This window comes from Aotus nancymaae, unplaced genomic scaffold (genome assembly GCF_030222135.1).
Source record: "Aotus nancymaae isolate 86718 unplaced genomic scaffold, 86718_ANA_hifiasm-v0.15.2.pri h1tg000006l, whole genome shotgun sequence".
NCBI classification, from domain to species: Eukaryota; Metazoa; Chordata; class Mammalia; order Primates; family Aotidae; genus Aotus; species Aotus nancymaae.
Window position 1 is genome coordinate 79,153,937 of NW_026988417.1, and position 15,928 is coordinate 79,169,864.

Here is a 15,928-nt window from a genome sequence, read left to right on the forward strand (position 1 = left end):
ATAAATTCAGAGGTCACTCTATCTCCCAGTCACTTAGCAACTGAATTGTAGTGAAGAGAGCAAGAGGGAAATGATTTGTAAAAATAATTAACCATAAACTCAATAGTAGAGATCACTGAAAAGAAGACTGGAAATGGAAGCAGCTTTATCCAGGGCTTCCAGCCAACTCTTCTCGTAGGGAGGGAATTCATCATCACACCAAAGCCCCAGACACAATGTTTACCTCCCTTCCTTTTTATCCATACATCTCTCTGACTTCTCCACTTTCCTCTTTCTACTGATAAACTTCATGAGCACACATGCAAACCTAAACCCTTTCTCTTTGTCCCAATCGTTTTCTTTATTCCCCAAAAGAGATTGAGACAGATACAGAGATAGAAAGAGAGAATTCCATGGAGTTGGGGGCAGATTTCTCAGACCTGCCCCTTTGTGTAGATATAATTAGCACATCCTCTCTTGTACAACCAAATTATTTTAAATTCCAAAGTAAAGCACATTGCTACCAACTTGAGTCACAAGTACAAATATTCATTTCACTTAGCAGCATAAAGGTTTGTTTTTTTCTTTTTTTAGTTGGCCAGTACTACATAAAATAAAGGAAGAAAAGGAGGATATTTGGGATATTTTCCTAGTAAACTCAAATCACAATCCAGTGCTTCAAGCCGAATAAGCTATAAATTCTCACAAGGTCAATGTTTTCTTAATTTATTCTTTTAGTCTACTTGCAATGGATATTTTAAAAGACTATTTCTTATAAGAATAACAATATTTCTGGAAATTTGGAAATGTATCTCTTATTGCTTTGAAATAATTAAAAAGGCTATCAAGTAACTCTTAACCTTTTAGAAGAAGGTCATTTATTTAATGATAAGGTCATTATTTAATGATAACATAAATTAATAGATAACTTTGAAGACTTTTAAAATAATTCAGTCTTTTATAAGAAAAATATTTTATATTCTTCAGGTATAATATCAATATTCTTGCATTCAAATGGCTTTAATATCTGTTAACACAAACCAAAGCAAGTTACAGGTTATGGGCTGGTAAGAAGAGAAGAATCATCTATTGAAAACCATCTACAGATAAGTACTCTGTATAATAAATTGCTTGCTTTAATATTTTTTCTATAAATGTGTATATGAATTACAATACATTCCCTAATCTTACAACACAAAACTGCACACACTTTTGCAAAGTGTATGTATGTTACAAATTTAATCCACATCCAATTTAAGTAAGTTATGATACATTGAGTTGCATTTACTATTTTAAGATATCAGTTGTAAAACTGATTGTAGGAAAAAACTGTAGAAAAACAAAGACATCTTAATATGGCCCAAAACTAAATAAAATGTTATGTTATATAATCTAAGTTTGGATTAATTTCACCTGTGACATTTTATGATAAGTTAAAATGTCACAACAACAACAACAAAAATAAAGTTCAAGTAAAGCATTAAATGGCTGGCCTGCACGGAGCCATCACTTACCACTTATGAGAGTTACTCATGCCAAATGTGTCATCCAGAGTAAAAAAAAGAAACAAAACCAAGGTCGACAATATACTAATTTGACCTCTGCATATTGTGAATTGAGTAATCTGTAACATGAAAAATATAAGACTAATGTAAGAATAATATGATTTCAAGAGTATCAAGAGATGAAAATAATAAGTCTTCATATTTTATTAACAGATTAGATGGAGGCAAGAAAGTAGGGGCAATGATGCCATAGGCAGTTCTTCCTTAAATTCTATTTAATCCTAAAGAATTTAAGAATTTAAATGAAAAGAGAGAGAAACATATTTTACATATGTATACATACATATATATACACACACACACACACACACACACACATGATTGGCTAGTATTTAGAAGGAAATATGTATTTTTACATTGAACTTCACTTGTGTTTAGAGTTAGAAAAGAAAGTTCAAAATTTCACAGGTATTTTTAAACAGTAAACACAATAATATTTTAGGTTTCTTCGTGCAGCCTAATATATTTGTATGGCATTTCGATCTAACATTTTAGCATTTGGATCAAGGCAAAGGGCAAACGTCTCTTTTTTGTTTATTTTATCTCATTGATTTCTGTCCCAATCTCTAGGCTCTTTATAAGCTTTAAATATGTTCAGTAGATCCAGTTATGTCTTAATTGTCCAACAATATAAGGGGGTTTTGAAGGAATGTTTTGAGTAATGACAGAGAATTATTATTTTTATTTTCTGTATCATTTTCCTCTCCAATGAACATATTTGGGTAAGTTCTCCCTTTCCCTAGCTTAAAATGTCACTTAGGCTACTCCACTGAGCTAGCCTACAGAGTCTACTGAATAGAAGGGGACTAGGAAGTGCCAATCAGTCGGGGACAGACAGACTCCCAAGGAGAGGTCTAGAAATAAAGAAAGTCCAGTGTGAAGCCAGAAAGACAAAATGGAGAAGTGATAATGGGCTCAGATCAAACTAAACAGGAGAAGTGAGGAGGTGTAAATCCTGAGCAATTGCCTCAAGAACAACGCCATCCAGCATGTCCTTGGCTTTTACAGGTCAGTGGCTTGACAGGAGTAATTCAAACTGTGGGAGGAAAAAGCCACGTTGGATGGCTACTCTGCTAATTGATCTTATGCAGCAAACAAGGCAGTGTAAAAACTGTAGCAATCAAGCATATTTATAGATAATAAAGGAGGCACATTGATATGGTTTGGATCTGTGTCCCCACCAATATCTCATATTCAAGTGTATTTTTTGTTTTTGTTTTTTATAAAAACAGGGTCTCACTCTGTCACCAAGGCTGGAATTCAGCCTTGAATTCCAGTAACCACGAGTCACTGCAGGCTCAACCTCCCAGACTTAAGCATTCCTCTTACCTCAGCCTCCTGAGTACCTGGGACTAGAGATGCACACTGCCACACCTGGCTGATTTTTGTATTTTCTGCAGAGACAGGGTTTCACTATGCTTCCTGGTCTCAAACTCCTGGGTTCAAGGGATCCACCCTCCTCAGCCTCCCTAGGTGCTTACAGGCGTAAGCCACAGAAAACAGCATCTCATGTTGAATTGTAATCTCTAGTGTTGGAGGTGGGATCTGGTGGGAAGTGATTGGAACATGGGGGTGGATTCTCATGAATGGGTTAGCACCATACCCTCAGTGCTGTTGTTGTGATGCTGAGTGAGTTCTTGTGAGATCTGATTGTTTAAAAGTGTGTAGCACCTCCCCCTCACTCTCTTGCTCCTCCTCCAGCCATGTAAAACATGCCATCTTCCCCTTCCCCTTCTGCCATGACTGGAAGTTTCCTGAGACCTCTCCAGAAGCCACACAGATGCCAGCATCATGCTTCCGGTACAGCCTGTGGAGTTGTGAGCCAATTAAACCTCTTTTCTTTATTAATTACCCAGTCTCAGATATTTCTTTATAGCGATGAAAAAACAAACTAATACACACATTTTTCATATACAGAGGAATATATCGTATAACACTCAAATCCTCTCTTCCAAACTGAGGCAGTCATTTCTTCAAATGCCAGGAGTTTTGCTTGCTGACAGCACACAGCTGTGCTGTTTCCTAAAAATGGCCCTCTGCTAAAAGGGGCTTCCCTGCCCAAGGTTACTCCTCTTCCCCAGTGACTGTGCAATGCAAGGTGCAAAGCCCTCACACCATCTCCACACTTTGCCTTAACTAGGGGCATCCCCACAGGGTCATTGCAACTTTACAGATACCCGTGGGATCAGCTGAGGTCTCTGTTGCAACTGCATGGTGCCCAAGCAAATACTAACACTTCATAATACAGTACAGCTTGTATTATAGCCTTTGCAGATCAGTTAAAAAAAAAAAAAAAACCTTTGTCTTTATGAAGAATCCCAACATAGGTGAGAAGCAGTGTCCAGCCTCTTCCTACTGAAGTGGAAGTCCATTTTGTTTTTAACTGGTCCTCTGGGCCTCCAGAAGATCTGTGCGCCCTCTAATACACTTTTACACACTATAGTTAAAGCCTACTTCTAAACTTTATCCCACCTTCTCCAGGAGCACAGGAATTTCATCACACTGATGACATCTTCCTCCAAGGAGAGTCAGTCTACACGCTTATTCAGGACATACAAACATTCACAAATGAGTTCACAAAGAGAAAATGGGCATTGTCCCACACACAGTACAAGGCCTCATCACCTTGGTTAAATTCCTAAAAATTATTTAGCATGTCAAGGGTCACTCCATCCATGACACTGTCAAGAAACAGTCATTGACCCTCAATACCCACAAGCTCAACATCTTTTAAGCCTGGTCGATAATGGAGACAACGTATTTCGCATTACGAATCTTACTTTTCACCAATTAAAATTTTTTTTTTACCGTTTTAAATTTACTTTTTACCAAATTTTAAATTTTACCATTTCGGGTGTGACATATCAACTCCCCTTTGATGAGTTCCCCTTTTACAACAGAAGGCTCTAGAATCTGTCCAAATTGCAGTACAACAGGGATTCTCACTAGTGCCTCCCTTCCCCAAGACTTCTTCACTTTAGAAACCTCCTCTCATGTCTCCTGGAATATCTGGATCACCTGTAATGGCCATAACTTGCCCACAGACTCTCTCTTACAAGATATTGTCCTGTTTGGCACCTTATGACACACCATTAGAACAGCATTGCTGGCTGCATTCTGTGCTCTCCTGAGAACAGAAGCTTTCACAGGGCCTGAACCCTAAATTCCCCATACCCACCTGCACATTATGCCTTGGGTCACGAAAACAGCACCTTGAAAGCTCAGCACTGCCACTGAGTACTCCTTGCTACAGATAGATGCAAACCTGGAACCTCAGGCAAATTCCACCTGCAGGGGGCAGTAGCCTCCCCTATCCCCAAGTCTCACCCCACCCTCTTACTCTTCTGAACCACATCTGGGAAAACAAACAAGAAAGCCTAGATACTCCCTCCTCTGGTGCCGACAGGAAGTTCAAATCACACAAGCCCTGGCCCGCACATAAAAGAAAAAGAATTCTCACTCTGGCCCTACCTTTTAACCACAATAAAATCCCAAATCAGTCTCTTTTCCTGCTTTCTCATGTCACTCTTGGACCTGCTTAGAAACATGCCCTGCTCTCCCCAGAAAGTCTCATTATGTAAATAATTAGCCTCTATATCCTCTTGTGGCATGTGTGGTATCATCAATCTTGACACCTGAACCAAATTTGTGAGAGGGATGGTCATCCTTCCTCTGGAGGGTGACTTAGACCTGCCTCAGTTTTTATTTGAAAACTTTTTTGAGCTTAGTTGCCATTCTTTAGGATCCAAAATATCATATGTAGAAGTTGGAATCCTGCCTCAGTTCTGATTATCTGAGAGCACTGAACAAATGAAACTTTTTCAACGTTTTCATGTAAAAAATATTTATTGAATGCATACTATGGGCCTGGAATTGTGCTAGATACTCAAGAATATAGAGGAGTTGTCAGTTTAACGGGAAAGACAGCTATTAATCAATGCCATTTTAAGAAATGTAAATTTTTAACTATGACAAATGACAGGAGAAAAAAGTATATTATTAATACCTTATATGGACCTATCGATTCTAATGGAATCAGTCCTAGACAGTCAGAAATATTAAGGAAGTGGTATGTTGGCTGAAAGCTTAAGAATGAGTAGAAGTGCACTAGGTAAAAAGGGAAGGGAAGAGAATTCCAGGTGAAGGGACTCGCATATACAAAGACAGTGGCAGAGGAAGCATAGAGAATGTGAGGGACTGAAAATCAGAGCAACCACTGAAGGCCTTCGGGGTAAGCATGACTTTATCAGATTTGTGTTTTAATGATTACACTGGGTCACTATGGAGAATGAATTAAAAACGGCAGATATATTGAAGATCAAATACCAATAACCCAATATCAATGCTATTGATTTAATTCACAAGCATATGTATTCCTTCTCTTTTTTTGCCCCCAAAATTTAAGATAACATAATCAATGCACAGGATTTGATAAATTTGAGTTTGTGTTCTCCCTCAAAGTTAGAAAATAAGATCAGAGAATTTCATCTTCTGAAATGGAAGTATAAAAATATTACCTAAGATGAATGAGACTTGCCTTATTATTCATTTACAGAAATAACATATTAAATACAATTCTCTATTGCAATGAAAATTAAATCTCATTTATTTTGCAGTAATCTAAAATTTATAGATGGCAGATGTTTAGTTGGCCTAAAGGAAGCTTGAAGTTAACTGTTTTCAATTAGTGTATAAATGTAACTGCTAAGAAGTAAGTTAATATCCTAGGGGAGAAAATGTTAATACTCATGCAAGAATCCAAATAGATCAATATATTTGTTTTCTGTGCAGAAAAGAGTTAACAGCAGGCCTGAGGCTGTTATCCCTAGGAATCCCTGCTTGGAAGTTTGGCCCTGAGCTGGAGTATGGAAACTTGGATGTGGGGAGGGTTCTTGCCATTGTCAGAACTGATGAGAGTGTCATAACTGTTCGTATGAACAATGTGGTTTATGCTGAATGCCTGCTTTCCTCCTGAAAGGAAGTTTGGCCCTGAGCTGGAGTATGGAAACTTGGATGTGGGGAGGGTTCTTGCCATTGTCAGAACTGATGAGAGTGTCATAACTGTTCGTATGAACAATGTGGTTTATGCTGAATGCCTGCTTTCCTCCTGAAAGTCTCAAATTTTGGTACATGCCAGCACAGGATGCCTACATGACTAACCACCAATAAATCCTTGGGCTATGAGTTTTCAGTGAGCTTTCCTGGTAGACATGTAGTCACAATCTGTTGCTGTAGGAACTGGGCAAGTCCTATGTGACTCCACTGACAGAAGACTCGGAAGTTTGTGTATGGTTCCCTTTGAATTTCACCCCATGGACCACTTTCTTTTGCTAAATCACTTTGTATCCTTTCACTATAATATACCCAGAAACACCTTTTGATTACTACAGGATGTAGGATAATACAAGTGGTCTTTGTATATACTAATTAAACATGTAGATTCATTCTTAAAAAGTTAGAAATATTTTTCCTTGCATGAGGATTTCTGGCTTTCAGCATCTGCTGACACTTTGTTCTCACTGAAACGAGCTTGGCAGGCATGATTTTTTTTTTTCTGGTAAGATAATTTACATATATACATATTTTATTGCACTTTAGGTTCTGTGGTACATGTGCAAAACATGGAGGATTATTGCATAGGTACCTACACGGCAATGTGGTTTTCTGCCTCCATGCCCCGTCACCTATATCTGGCACTTCTCCCCATGTTATCCCTCCCCAACCTCCCTATCCCCCGCTGTGCCTCCCCTATTCCCCCTCAACAGACCCCAGTGTGTGATGCTCCCCTCCCTGTGTCGATGTGTTCTAATTGTTCAACACCCGCCTATGAGTGAGAACATGCAGTGTCTGATTTTCTGCTCTTGTGTCAGTTTGCTGAGAATGATGGTTTCCAGATTCATCCATGTCACTACAAAGGACACAAACTCATCATTTTCTATGGCTGCATAGTATTCCATGGTGTATATGTGCCACATCTTCCTTGTCCAGTCTATTGTTGGTGGGCATTTTGGTTGGTTCCAGGTCTTCGCTATTGTAAACAGTGCCGCTATGAACATACATGTGCATGTGTCTTCATAGTAAAACAATCTATAGTCCTTTGGATATATACCCAGTAATGGGATTGCTGGGTCAAATAGAATTTCTATTTCTAAGTCCTTGAGAAATCGCCACACTGTCTTCCACAATGGTTGAACTAATTTACACTCCCACCAACAGTGTAAAAGTGTTCCTATTTCTCCACATCCTCTCCAGTATGTGTTGTCTCCAGATTTTTTAATGATCGCCATGCTAACTGGCGTGAGGTGGTATCTCAATGTGGTTTTGATTTGGATTTCTCTAATGACCAGTGATGACGAGCATTTTTTCATATGTTTGTTGGCCTCACAAATGTCTTCTTTTGAAAACTGTCTGTACATACCCTTTGCCCACTTTTGAATGGGTTTGTTTGTTCTTTTCTTGTAAATCTGTTTTAGTTCTTTGTAGATTCTGGATATTAGCCCTTTGTCAGAGGGGTAGATTGCAAAATTTTTTTCCCATTCTGTTGGTTGCTGGTTCACTCTAATGATTGTTTCTTTTGATGTACAGAAGCTCTGGAGTTTCATTAGATCCCATTTGTCTATTTTGGCTTTTGCTGCCAATGCTTTTGGTGTTTTAGTCATGAAGTCCTTGCCTATGCCTATATCCTGAATGGTTTTGCCTAGGTTTTCTTCTATGGTTTTAATGGTGTTAGGTCTTATGTTTAAGTCTTTAATCCATCTGGACTTAATTTTAGTGTAAGGTGTCAGGAAGGGGTCCAGTTTCTGCTTTCTGCACACTGCTAGCCAGTTTTCCCAACACCATTTATTAAACAGGGAATCCTTTCCTCATTGCTTGTATTTGTGAGGTTTGTCAAAGATCAGATGGTTGTGGATCTGTGGCGTTGCCTCCAAGGCCTCTGTTCTATTCCATTGGTCTATATCTCTGTTTTGGTGCCAGTAACATGGTGTTTTGATTACTGTAGCCCTGTAGTATAGTTTGAAGTCAGGTAGCATGATGCCTCCAGCTTTGTTCTTTTTGCTTAGAATTCTCTTGTCTATGTGGGCTCTCTTTTGGTTTCATATGAAGTTTAAGGTGGTTTTTCCCAGTTCTGTGAAGAGGGTCACAGGTAGCTTGATGGGGATAGCATTGAATCTGTAAATTACTTTGGGTAGTATGGACATTTTCACAATATTGATTCTTCCTAACCATGAGCATGGAATGTTTCTCCATCTATTTGTGTCCTCTCTTATTTTGTTGAGCAGTGGTTTGTAGCTCTCCTTGAAGAGGTCCTTTACATGCTTTGTTAGTTGTATTCCTAGGTATTTTATTCCCTTGGTAGCAATTGTGAATGGCAGTTCGTTCTTGATTTGTCTCTCTTTAAGTCTGTTATTGGTGTATAGGAATGCTTGTGATTTTTGCACATGGATTTTGTATCCTGAGACTTTCCTGAAATTGCTTATCAGTTTAAGGAGATTTTGGGCTGAGATGATGCGGTCTTCTAAATATACAATCATATTGTCTGCAAATAGAGACAATTTTACTTCCTCCTTTCCTAATTGGATATTATTTATTTATTTTTTCTTGCCTGATTTCTCTGGCTAGAACATCCATATTATATTGAATAGGAGTAGTGAGAGAGGGCATCCTTGTCTACTGCCAGATTTCAAAGGGAATGCTTCCAGTTTTTGCCCATTCAGTATGATATTGGCTGTGGGTTTGTCGTAAATAGCTTTTATTATTTTGAGATATGTTCCATCGATACCTAGTTTATTGAGAGTTCTTAGCCTAAAGCACTGTTGAATTTTGTCAAAGACTTTCTCTGCATCTATTGAAATAATCATGTGGTTTTTGTCTTTGGTTCTGTTTATGTGGTGGATTACGTTTATAGACTTGTGTATGTTGAACCAGCCTTGCATCCCCAGAATGAAGCCTACTTGATCGTGATGGATAAGCTTTTTGATGTGCTGTTGCAATTGGTTTGCCAGTATCTTATTGAAGATTTTTGTATCTACGTTCATCATGGATATTGGCCTGAAGTTTTCTTTTTTTGTTAAGTCTCTGCCGGGTTTTGTTATCAGGATGATGTTGGTCTCATAAAATGATTTGGGAAGGATTCCCTCTTTTTGGATTGTTTGGAATAGTTTCAGAAGGAATGGTACCAGCTCCTCTTTATATGTCTGGTAGAATTCGGCGGTGAACCCATCTGGCATGATTTTATAGAACATAAATCTAAGTGTATGAGGGGCTTACAGAGTAAGTAAACCACAAGCTTCTGAACTGTCACTTGGGTATCTAAATAGGCTAGGCTTACTTTCCATTTAAAGCCAGACTTTACCAGGTTTCAAGTGGAAAGTTGTATTTCAAGATCATATTGCATTTTGAAATCCTTAGATGATGCCAAATAAAATGGGGCATATAAAAAATAGAGGGAAAACTTAGCATATTACCAGTGGCAGTTTAAAAGATCACTAATTTCACTGGGCAATATCCTAATACATTATGCCAGAGTTTAAAGATATTTCAAAATTCCTTTGTAGCATATAAGTCAGTATAGTAAACAGCATTAAAACTTGAATATATTTTCCCTCTAACGGATTTTAATTGGACATTTTAAATTGCATATTATTTTCATCAGTTTCTGAGTAATTTATCCCACAATGCAAGATTCCAAGAGGAAGTCATCACCTTAATTTCTCCTCAAGAATTTTAAAGACAGTTCCACAAAATGAGAAATGACAGATGTGCCTGGAATTTCATCTCTATTACATGTTAAGACAATGTAGTAAAGCATTCTATGTTCTATATTACAAACAGGTCTGAAAGCCATTTCCATAGTGAGAATGAATTCCTGAAGAGTCTGATATAGCTGTCCCTGGGCATTTGCCAATGTCATTTGAAGTGATTATAGGTCCTCCATGTGAGAAATGTATACTCCCAAAGTAATGCAAATCTAATTTACCTAGCTTCACTTGGTAATATATTTTCATTGGATTTGATAAATTGCTTTTCCTGATTTTTTTGAAAAAATATGGTTTTATGTTCAATAATAACATATTATGAATGTCACAATTTGTCTTGTCAGTCATGGTAATGTAGAGCCCTTGATGAATCAGAAATAAGAAGGGTTCTCTCACACAATTTTCCATGTATTTGTTCTCCTAGAGGTGACAAAAGTGTAAATATCCACTTTGCAGAGTATAAACATGATTAGAAAATAGACACATAGATGGTATTATTCTCAGGTCTCTAAGAATATTTTCTCACCTGTCAGCAACATCAACTACAAGATAGGGTCTGCCCTAAAAGTCATTTAGACCAGCCTTGGAGATGATGTATGACCAAACTAAAAATGGCATTACTCACACAGGGACCAAAAAAACCCATAAAACAATATTAATATGGATCTGCCCATATTACTTAAAATCAAATTTCTTTGTCCTGTGCAATCTGATCCCTGCCTGCCTCTCCATCCCTATTTCTTTCCTGTCCTTACCTCACATTTTGTTTTAACCCTAAATTGCTTATAATGTCTGTTCTAAAAGTGTACTTAGGATTTGTTTTAATCAGATATAAGACATGCTGACACAGAAATGACTGTCATGAAGAAAGAAGTCCACACTCACAGATCCCTAGAAACAGTAAACACTGCATGCTATGCAGGGCCATGTGGGGAATTACCAAGGTAGCTCAGGAGGTGAGAGGAGAGAGCATGGCCCAAATCCTCATTGACCTTTTATTGAAAAGGAATGGGCAAGGCAGGGTAGGTACACTGAGTAAGCTTAGGATTGGATAGCTTGAATAATTCTGTAGGACTCTGGGCTATAGGAACTGTCCCTAGTTGTCTGACATCTGGTTCTGGGTGATTTAGGGCAGGAGAATATTGGGTTGACGTGTAAGAGAGTATGATAAAGGAAATGGTTAGGAGCATGGGCTCTGCATTGTTTGGCTTGTGTATATATGAAAAGTGTACTTGCAGGAGGGTCATTTCCTCTCTCTAGGAATTAGCTAGCTCTGGGAGGGGCAATTTCTCCGGGATCAAGTCCTCAGATGCCAGAAAATCAAGGTCACAGAAAATATGGTAAGTGTTGCATATCACAATACCATGTTCTTTCTCCCTTCCCCTTTTCTCCTGTGGTTTCATCTATCTGAAATCCTTCTCCCATATACTTCTATTTTTTAACTTATTTTTATATTTTACAACTCAGTTAAGTTATAAATTCATCTTAGAAGCCTTGTCAGATCATTCTTGCTAGACCTAGACTGGGAAATTCCCACTCTAGGGTATTCACAAGATATGGTAGGCATAATTCTATCACCCTTTGTATCTTATTTATAAATGTATCTAATCTCTAAATCTTAATTTTAAATGTCTGTTACCCAATATACAATGAACTACTTCAGTAAAGAAATATCTGATCCATGTTTGTATCGAAGTAAAGAAATATCTGATCCATGTTTGTATCTCCAGCACTTTACATAGTATGCATTAAATAAATATTGGTTGAATGAAGAAGACAGACTCCCAAGTAAGCTATGGTTTCTCCCAAACTAGCTTAGTTTTATTTTGAGTCCTTATTTTCAGTCCTTCATGAACAACGACTATAAAATATAGCTTAAGTTCATATTTCAACTACACTAATTTCATTAAATCACAAAGACTATGCATAGTTCAAACCATAGTAACATTAATTTATAGTTCTACAGGTCTCTAAACGTACGGTCTTTGAAAAAAAGCAAGAATAAAAAGTTCAAACAAATACTTGACATATTGAAATTTTCAATCTTCCCTATGAGTTTTCAAGGCAACTAAAGGTTTCCCATCAACACTCTGTTGAAATTTTGTTAAGTTTAAACATAAAGATCCTAATTAAATCCCAATGGGAAGAGCAAAGTCAATTCCAGGGTCCACGTGAAGTTTAATTTTTTTCACACTCTCACATTCTGAAATACAACAATCATGAACTATTAAAATATTTAAGTACACACACTCCCAAATACATCCATTATATGCCATTAAAATATTTTCAATGAGCTGACATTTTGTTGTAATAAAGTAATAAAGTAGCCATTGTGAAAAGATTATATGGCAGAAATATGTGTGGGGTCATTAAGTTGAATCTATATTTTGCCTACACCTCAAAAAGGAAATTCCTATTACATTAGTAAATACTTACCAAATTTCAATCACATGGAAATAACTTACAAACCCCACAAGTATCTAGACTCTCTTTTTTTCTAGTACCTGTCCCTATCTAAAAGTTATCCATTTCATAGTAGAATAAACTGATTTGGTCTGTGTTATGAAGGAAATTAACATTCTTAATGGTTAACTAAGAATGCAGGAAAACAACTGGCTTTTTTCATTGTATGCATGATTGAAAATATTAAATACATAGGAACTTTCTTATTTTTTACTCTTTTTTTTTTTTTTTTTTTTTTTTTTTTTTTTTGAGACGGAGTTTCGCTCTTGATACCCAGGCTGGAGCGCAATGGCGCGATCTCGGCTCACCGCAATCTCCGCTTCCTGGGTTCAGGCAATTCTCCTGCCTCAGCCTCCTGAGTAGCTGGGATTACAGGCACGCGCCACTGTGCCCAGCTAATTTTTTGTATTAGTAGAGACGGGGTTTCACCATGTTGACCAGGATGGTCTCGATCTCTTGACCTCGTGATCCACCCGCCTCGGCCTCCCAAAGTGCTGGGATTACAGGCTTGAGTTTTTTACTCTTTAAGGTGAGAAATGTAACCATGATTTTATTTTATGAAAAAATTACAAGCATGTGTATTTTTCATATTAAAATTAAAATGACATGTTTAGGCCAGGCATGGTGGCTCACATCTATCTATAACCACGGCACTTTGGAAAGCTGATAAGAGAGGATTACTGGAGCCCAGAAGTTCAATACCAGCCTGGGCAACATAGTGAGACCCTGTCTCTGAAAAAAAAAAAATCAAAAAATTAGCTGGGCATGGTGGTATGCACCTACGGTTCCAGCTACACAAGAAGCTGAGGCAGAAGGATCACTTGAGCTCAGAAGGTTGAGACTGCTATGAGCCATGTTCACACCACTGCACTCTAGCATGGGCAACATTGTGAGACTCTATCTCAAAACAAGATAAATTATGATGACATGTTCATAGAACACTTCTGAGTTGTCAGATCTAAAAATACCCAATCCTGCTTTAGAAAAAAAAGCAATTCCTTGTTTTTACCTTTAAGTGATTTTAGGAAAGGTAAATTTATACAGTTTGATTGATTAAAAAATATATTTCCCATTGAGTACTGTGTTTCATTTTAAAGGTTATTAACTTCATCTTTAAGTGGGAAATTAAGCACGTGAACTGTCAGTGTATGAATTACTATATGGCAATAAATTGTACCACTTAAAGAAAATAGCACATAACACATAAAGAAAGGTTTGGCATACCCTCTCTGAGGGAATGTTCAAAAGAGTGTGATGTGCCTACACATATCCTGATAACCTACTGTTTTCTACTAATTTCACAAATAAACTACCTCTTCTAATTTTACTTCAGAAATGTATTTTTGTGACTATTCTGCTTACATAGAAAAAACCATGAGAATAGATTTCTGAAATTATGGATCTAAATCACTCATCAGCCTAATACTTAACTAAATATATAAAAATTAATGTTACCTCTATATTAATGAAATTGTACTTGTACAAGTTCACTTGTTAATTTTCTTGGTATAGAACTAATTTATAATATTTCTTTAAAACTGCCCTTAATTTATTTCCCTTTATTTCTATGCAATTTAAGTTTTAGCAAAATATTATTACTTCAATGTTTTTAATTTCAAAAATATCATATAACAACATCTGGTCAACATTTTATCACCTAGTTGTATTGGTAATTATAAAGTCTCTGCCCTTTTAAATATTTGTTCAGTCTGCTTTTTGTTTTATTCATGACCTTTTTTATCTGCTTAGATAGGAATGGCTGTTTAACAGCTCTGGGAAGAATGGTCTAAAAATCTAGACCTACTGGAAAAGGGATGCTGAAGGAATATATAATTTTAGGTCCATTTGGACATTTTATCAGAAAATATGAACTGATAAGCATTAGACTCAGCCAAGACCAATGCTAACAAGAAAGTGAAAATGCAAAGAGAAGATTTTTAATAGTCTCATGAATTACTTGGTTATTAAAATAATTTATGTGGCATGTCCTATAACTTCATTGTAGATACTTCAGATGAGTACTTTATTATTACCTCTAAAGAGCTTTTACCACTTGTTTAGAAGTATAATTGCCAGATAAAATACATATAATATTTGGGTCATACTTATACTAAAAAATAATTTATTTTTTATTTGAAATTCACCTTTAACTGGGCACCTTGCATTTTTATCTGCCAAATTTGGTAATCTATATAGAAATATAATTGGAGGAGAGAGATCCAAGATGGCTGATTACTAGCAGCTCGGGCTCATAGCTCCCAGTGAAAGCACAGAGAACGAGAGGATGCCACACTTTCAGACGAATATTTGTTGCTCACGGACCAAGAGATTCCCAGTGGAGGAGCCCCACAGGTCGCCGGGGCTACTCTTGTGGCTGGCACGGCGGTTTTGCTGGCGCCTTAGCACAGCACTTCTTGGTGCAGAGTCTGGAGATTCCTGGGCAGAAAAGCACCATCAATCTTAACACCGCTGTTTTGGCCGGTGCAGTGGATTGCTCAGATTTCGGTGCTGGGAATCAACAAGTGACGACCTCTCAGAGACCTAGTTAGAAAGTTGGTAATTACAAAGACGACAGAGGGATAAATATATAATGAAGGGAAGAAGCCAGCCTAAAAAGGCAGAGAATACTCAAAATCAGAATGCCTCTCCCTCTACAGGGGATCGCAATTCCTCATCAGTAACAGAACAAGGCTTAATGGAGAAAGACTGTGTTCCAATAACAGAAGCAGGTTTCAAAAGGTGGGTGATAAGAAACTTCTGTGAATTCAAAGAACTTGTTCTAACCCAATGCAAAGAAACTAAGAACCTTGAAAAAAGGTTTGACAAAATGTTAACGAGAATGGACAATTTAGAGAGGAATATAAGTGAATTGATGGAGCTGAAAAACACAACACGAGAACTTCGCGAAGCATGCACAAGTTTAAACAGTCTAAATAATCAAGCAGAAGAAAGGATATCAGAAGTCGAGGACCAGCTCAGTGAAATGAAACGAGAAGACAAGATTGGAGAAAAAAGGATAAAAAGGAATGAGCAAAGTCTCCAGGAAATATGGGACTATGTGAAAAGACCTAATTTACGTTTAATAGGTGTACCCGAATGTGATGAAGAGAATGAATCCAAGTTGGAAAATACTCTTCAGGATATCAGTCAGGAAAACTTTCCCAA

At 37.3% G+C, this 15,928-nt stretch overlaps 1 protein-coding gene across 8 annotated transcripts in view; it reads right to left on the bottom strand.

Moving 5' to 3' along the window:
* MAPK10 (mitogen-activated protein kinase 10) overlaps positions 1 to 15,928 on the bottom strand; it is a 562,186-nt gene that overhangs the window by 183,220 nt on the left and 363,038 nt on the right. Inside the window, exon 3 of one of the 8 annotated variants that reach the window (XM_064368903.1) lies at positions 1,494 to 1,603. The exons of the other annotated variants lie outside the window; for them this stretch is intronic. The gene's annotated coding sequence lies outside the window, so the exon portion shown is untranslated. The remainder of the gene's footprint in view (positions 1 to 1,493; positions 1,604 to 15,928) is intronic. 8 annotated transcript variants of the gene reach the window in all.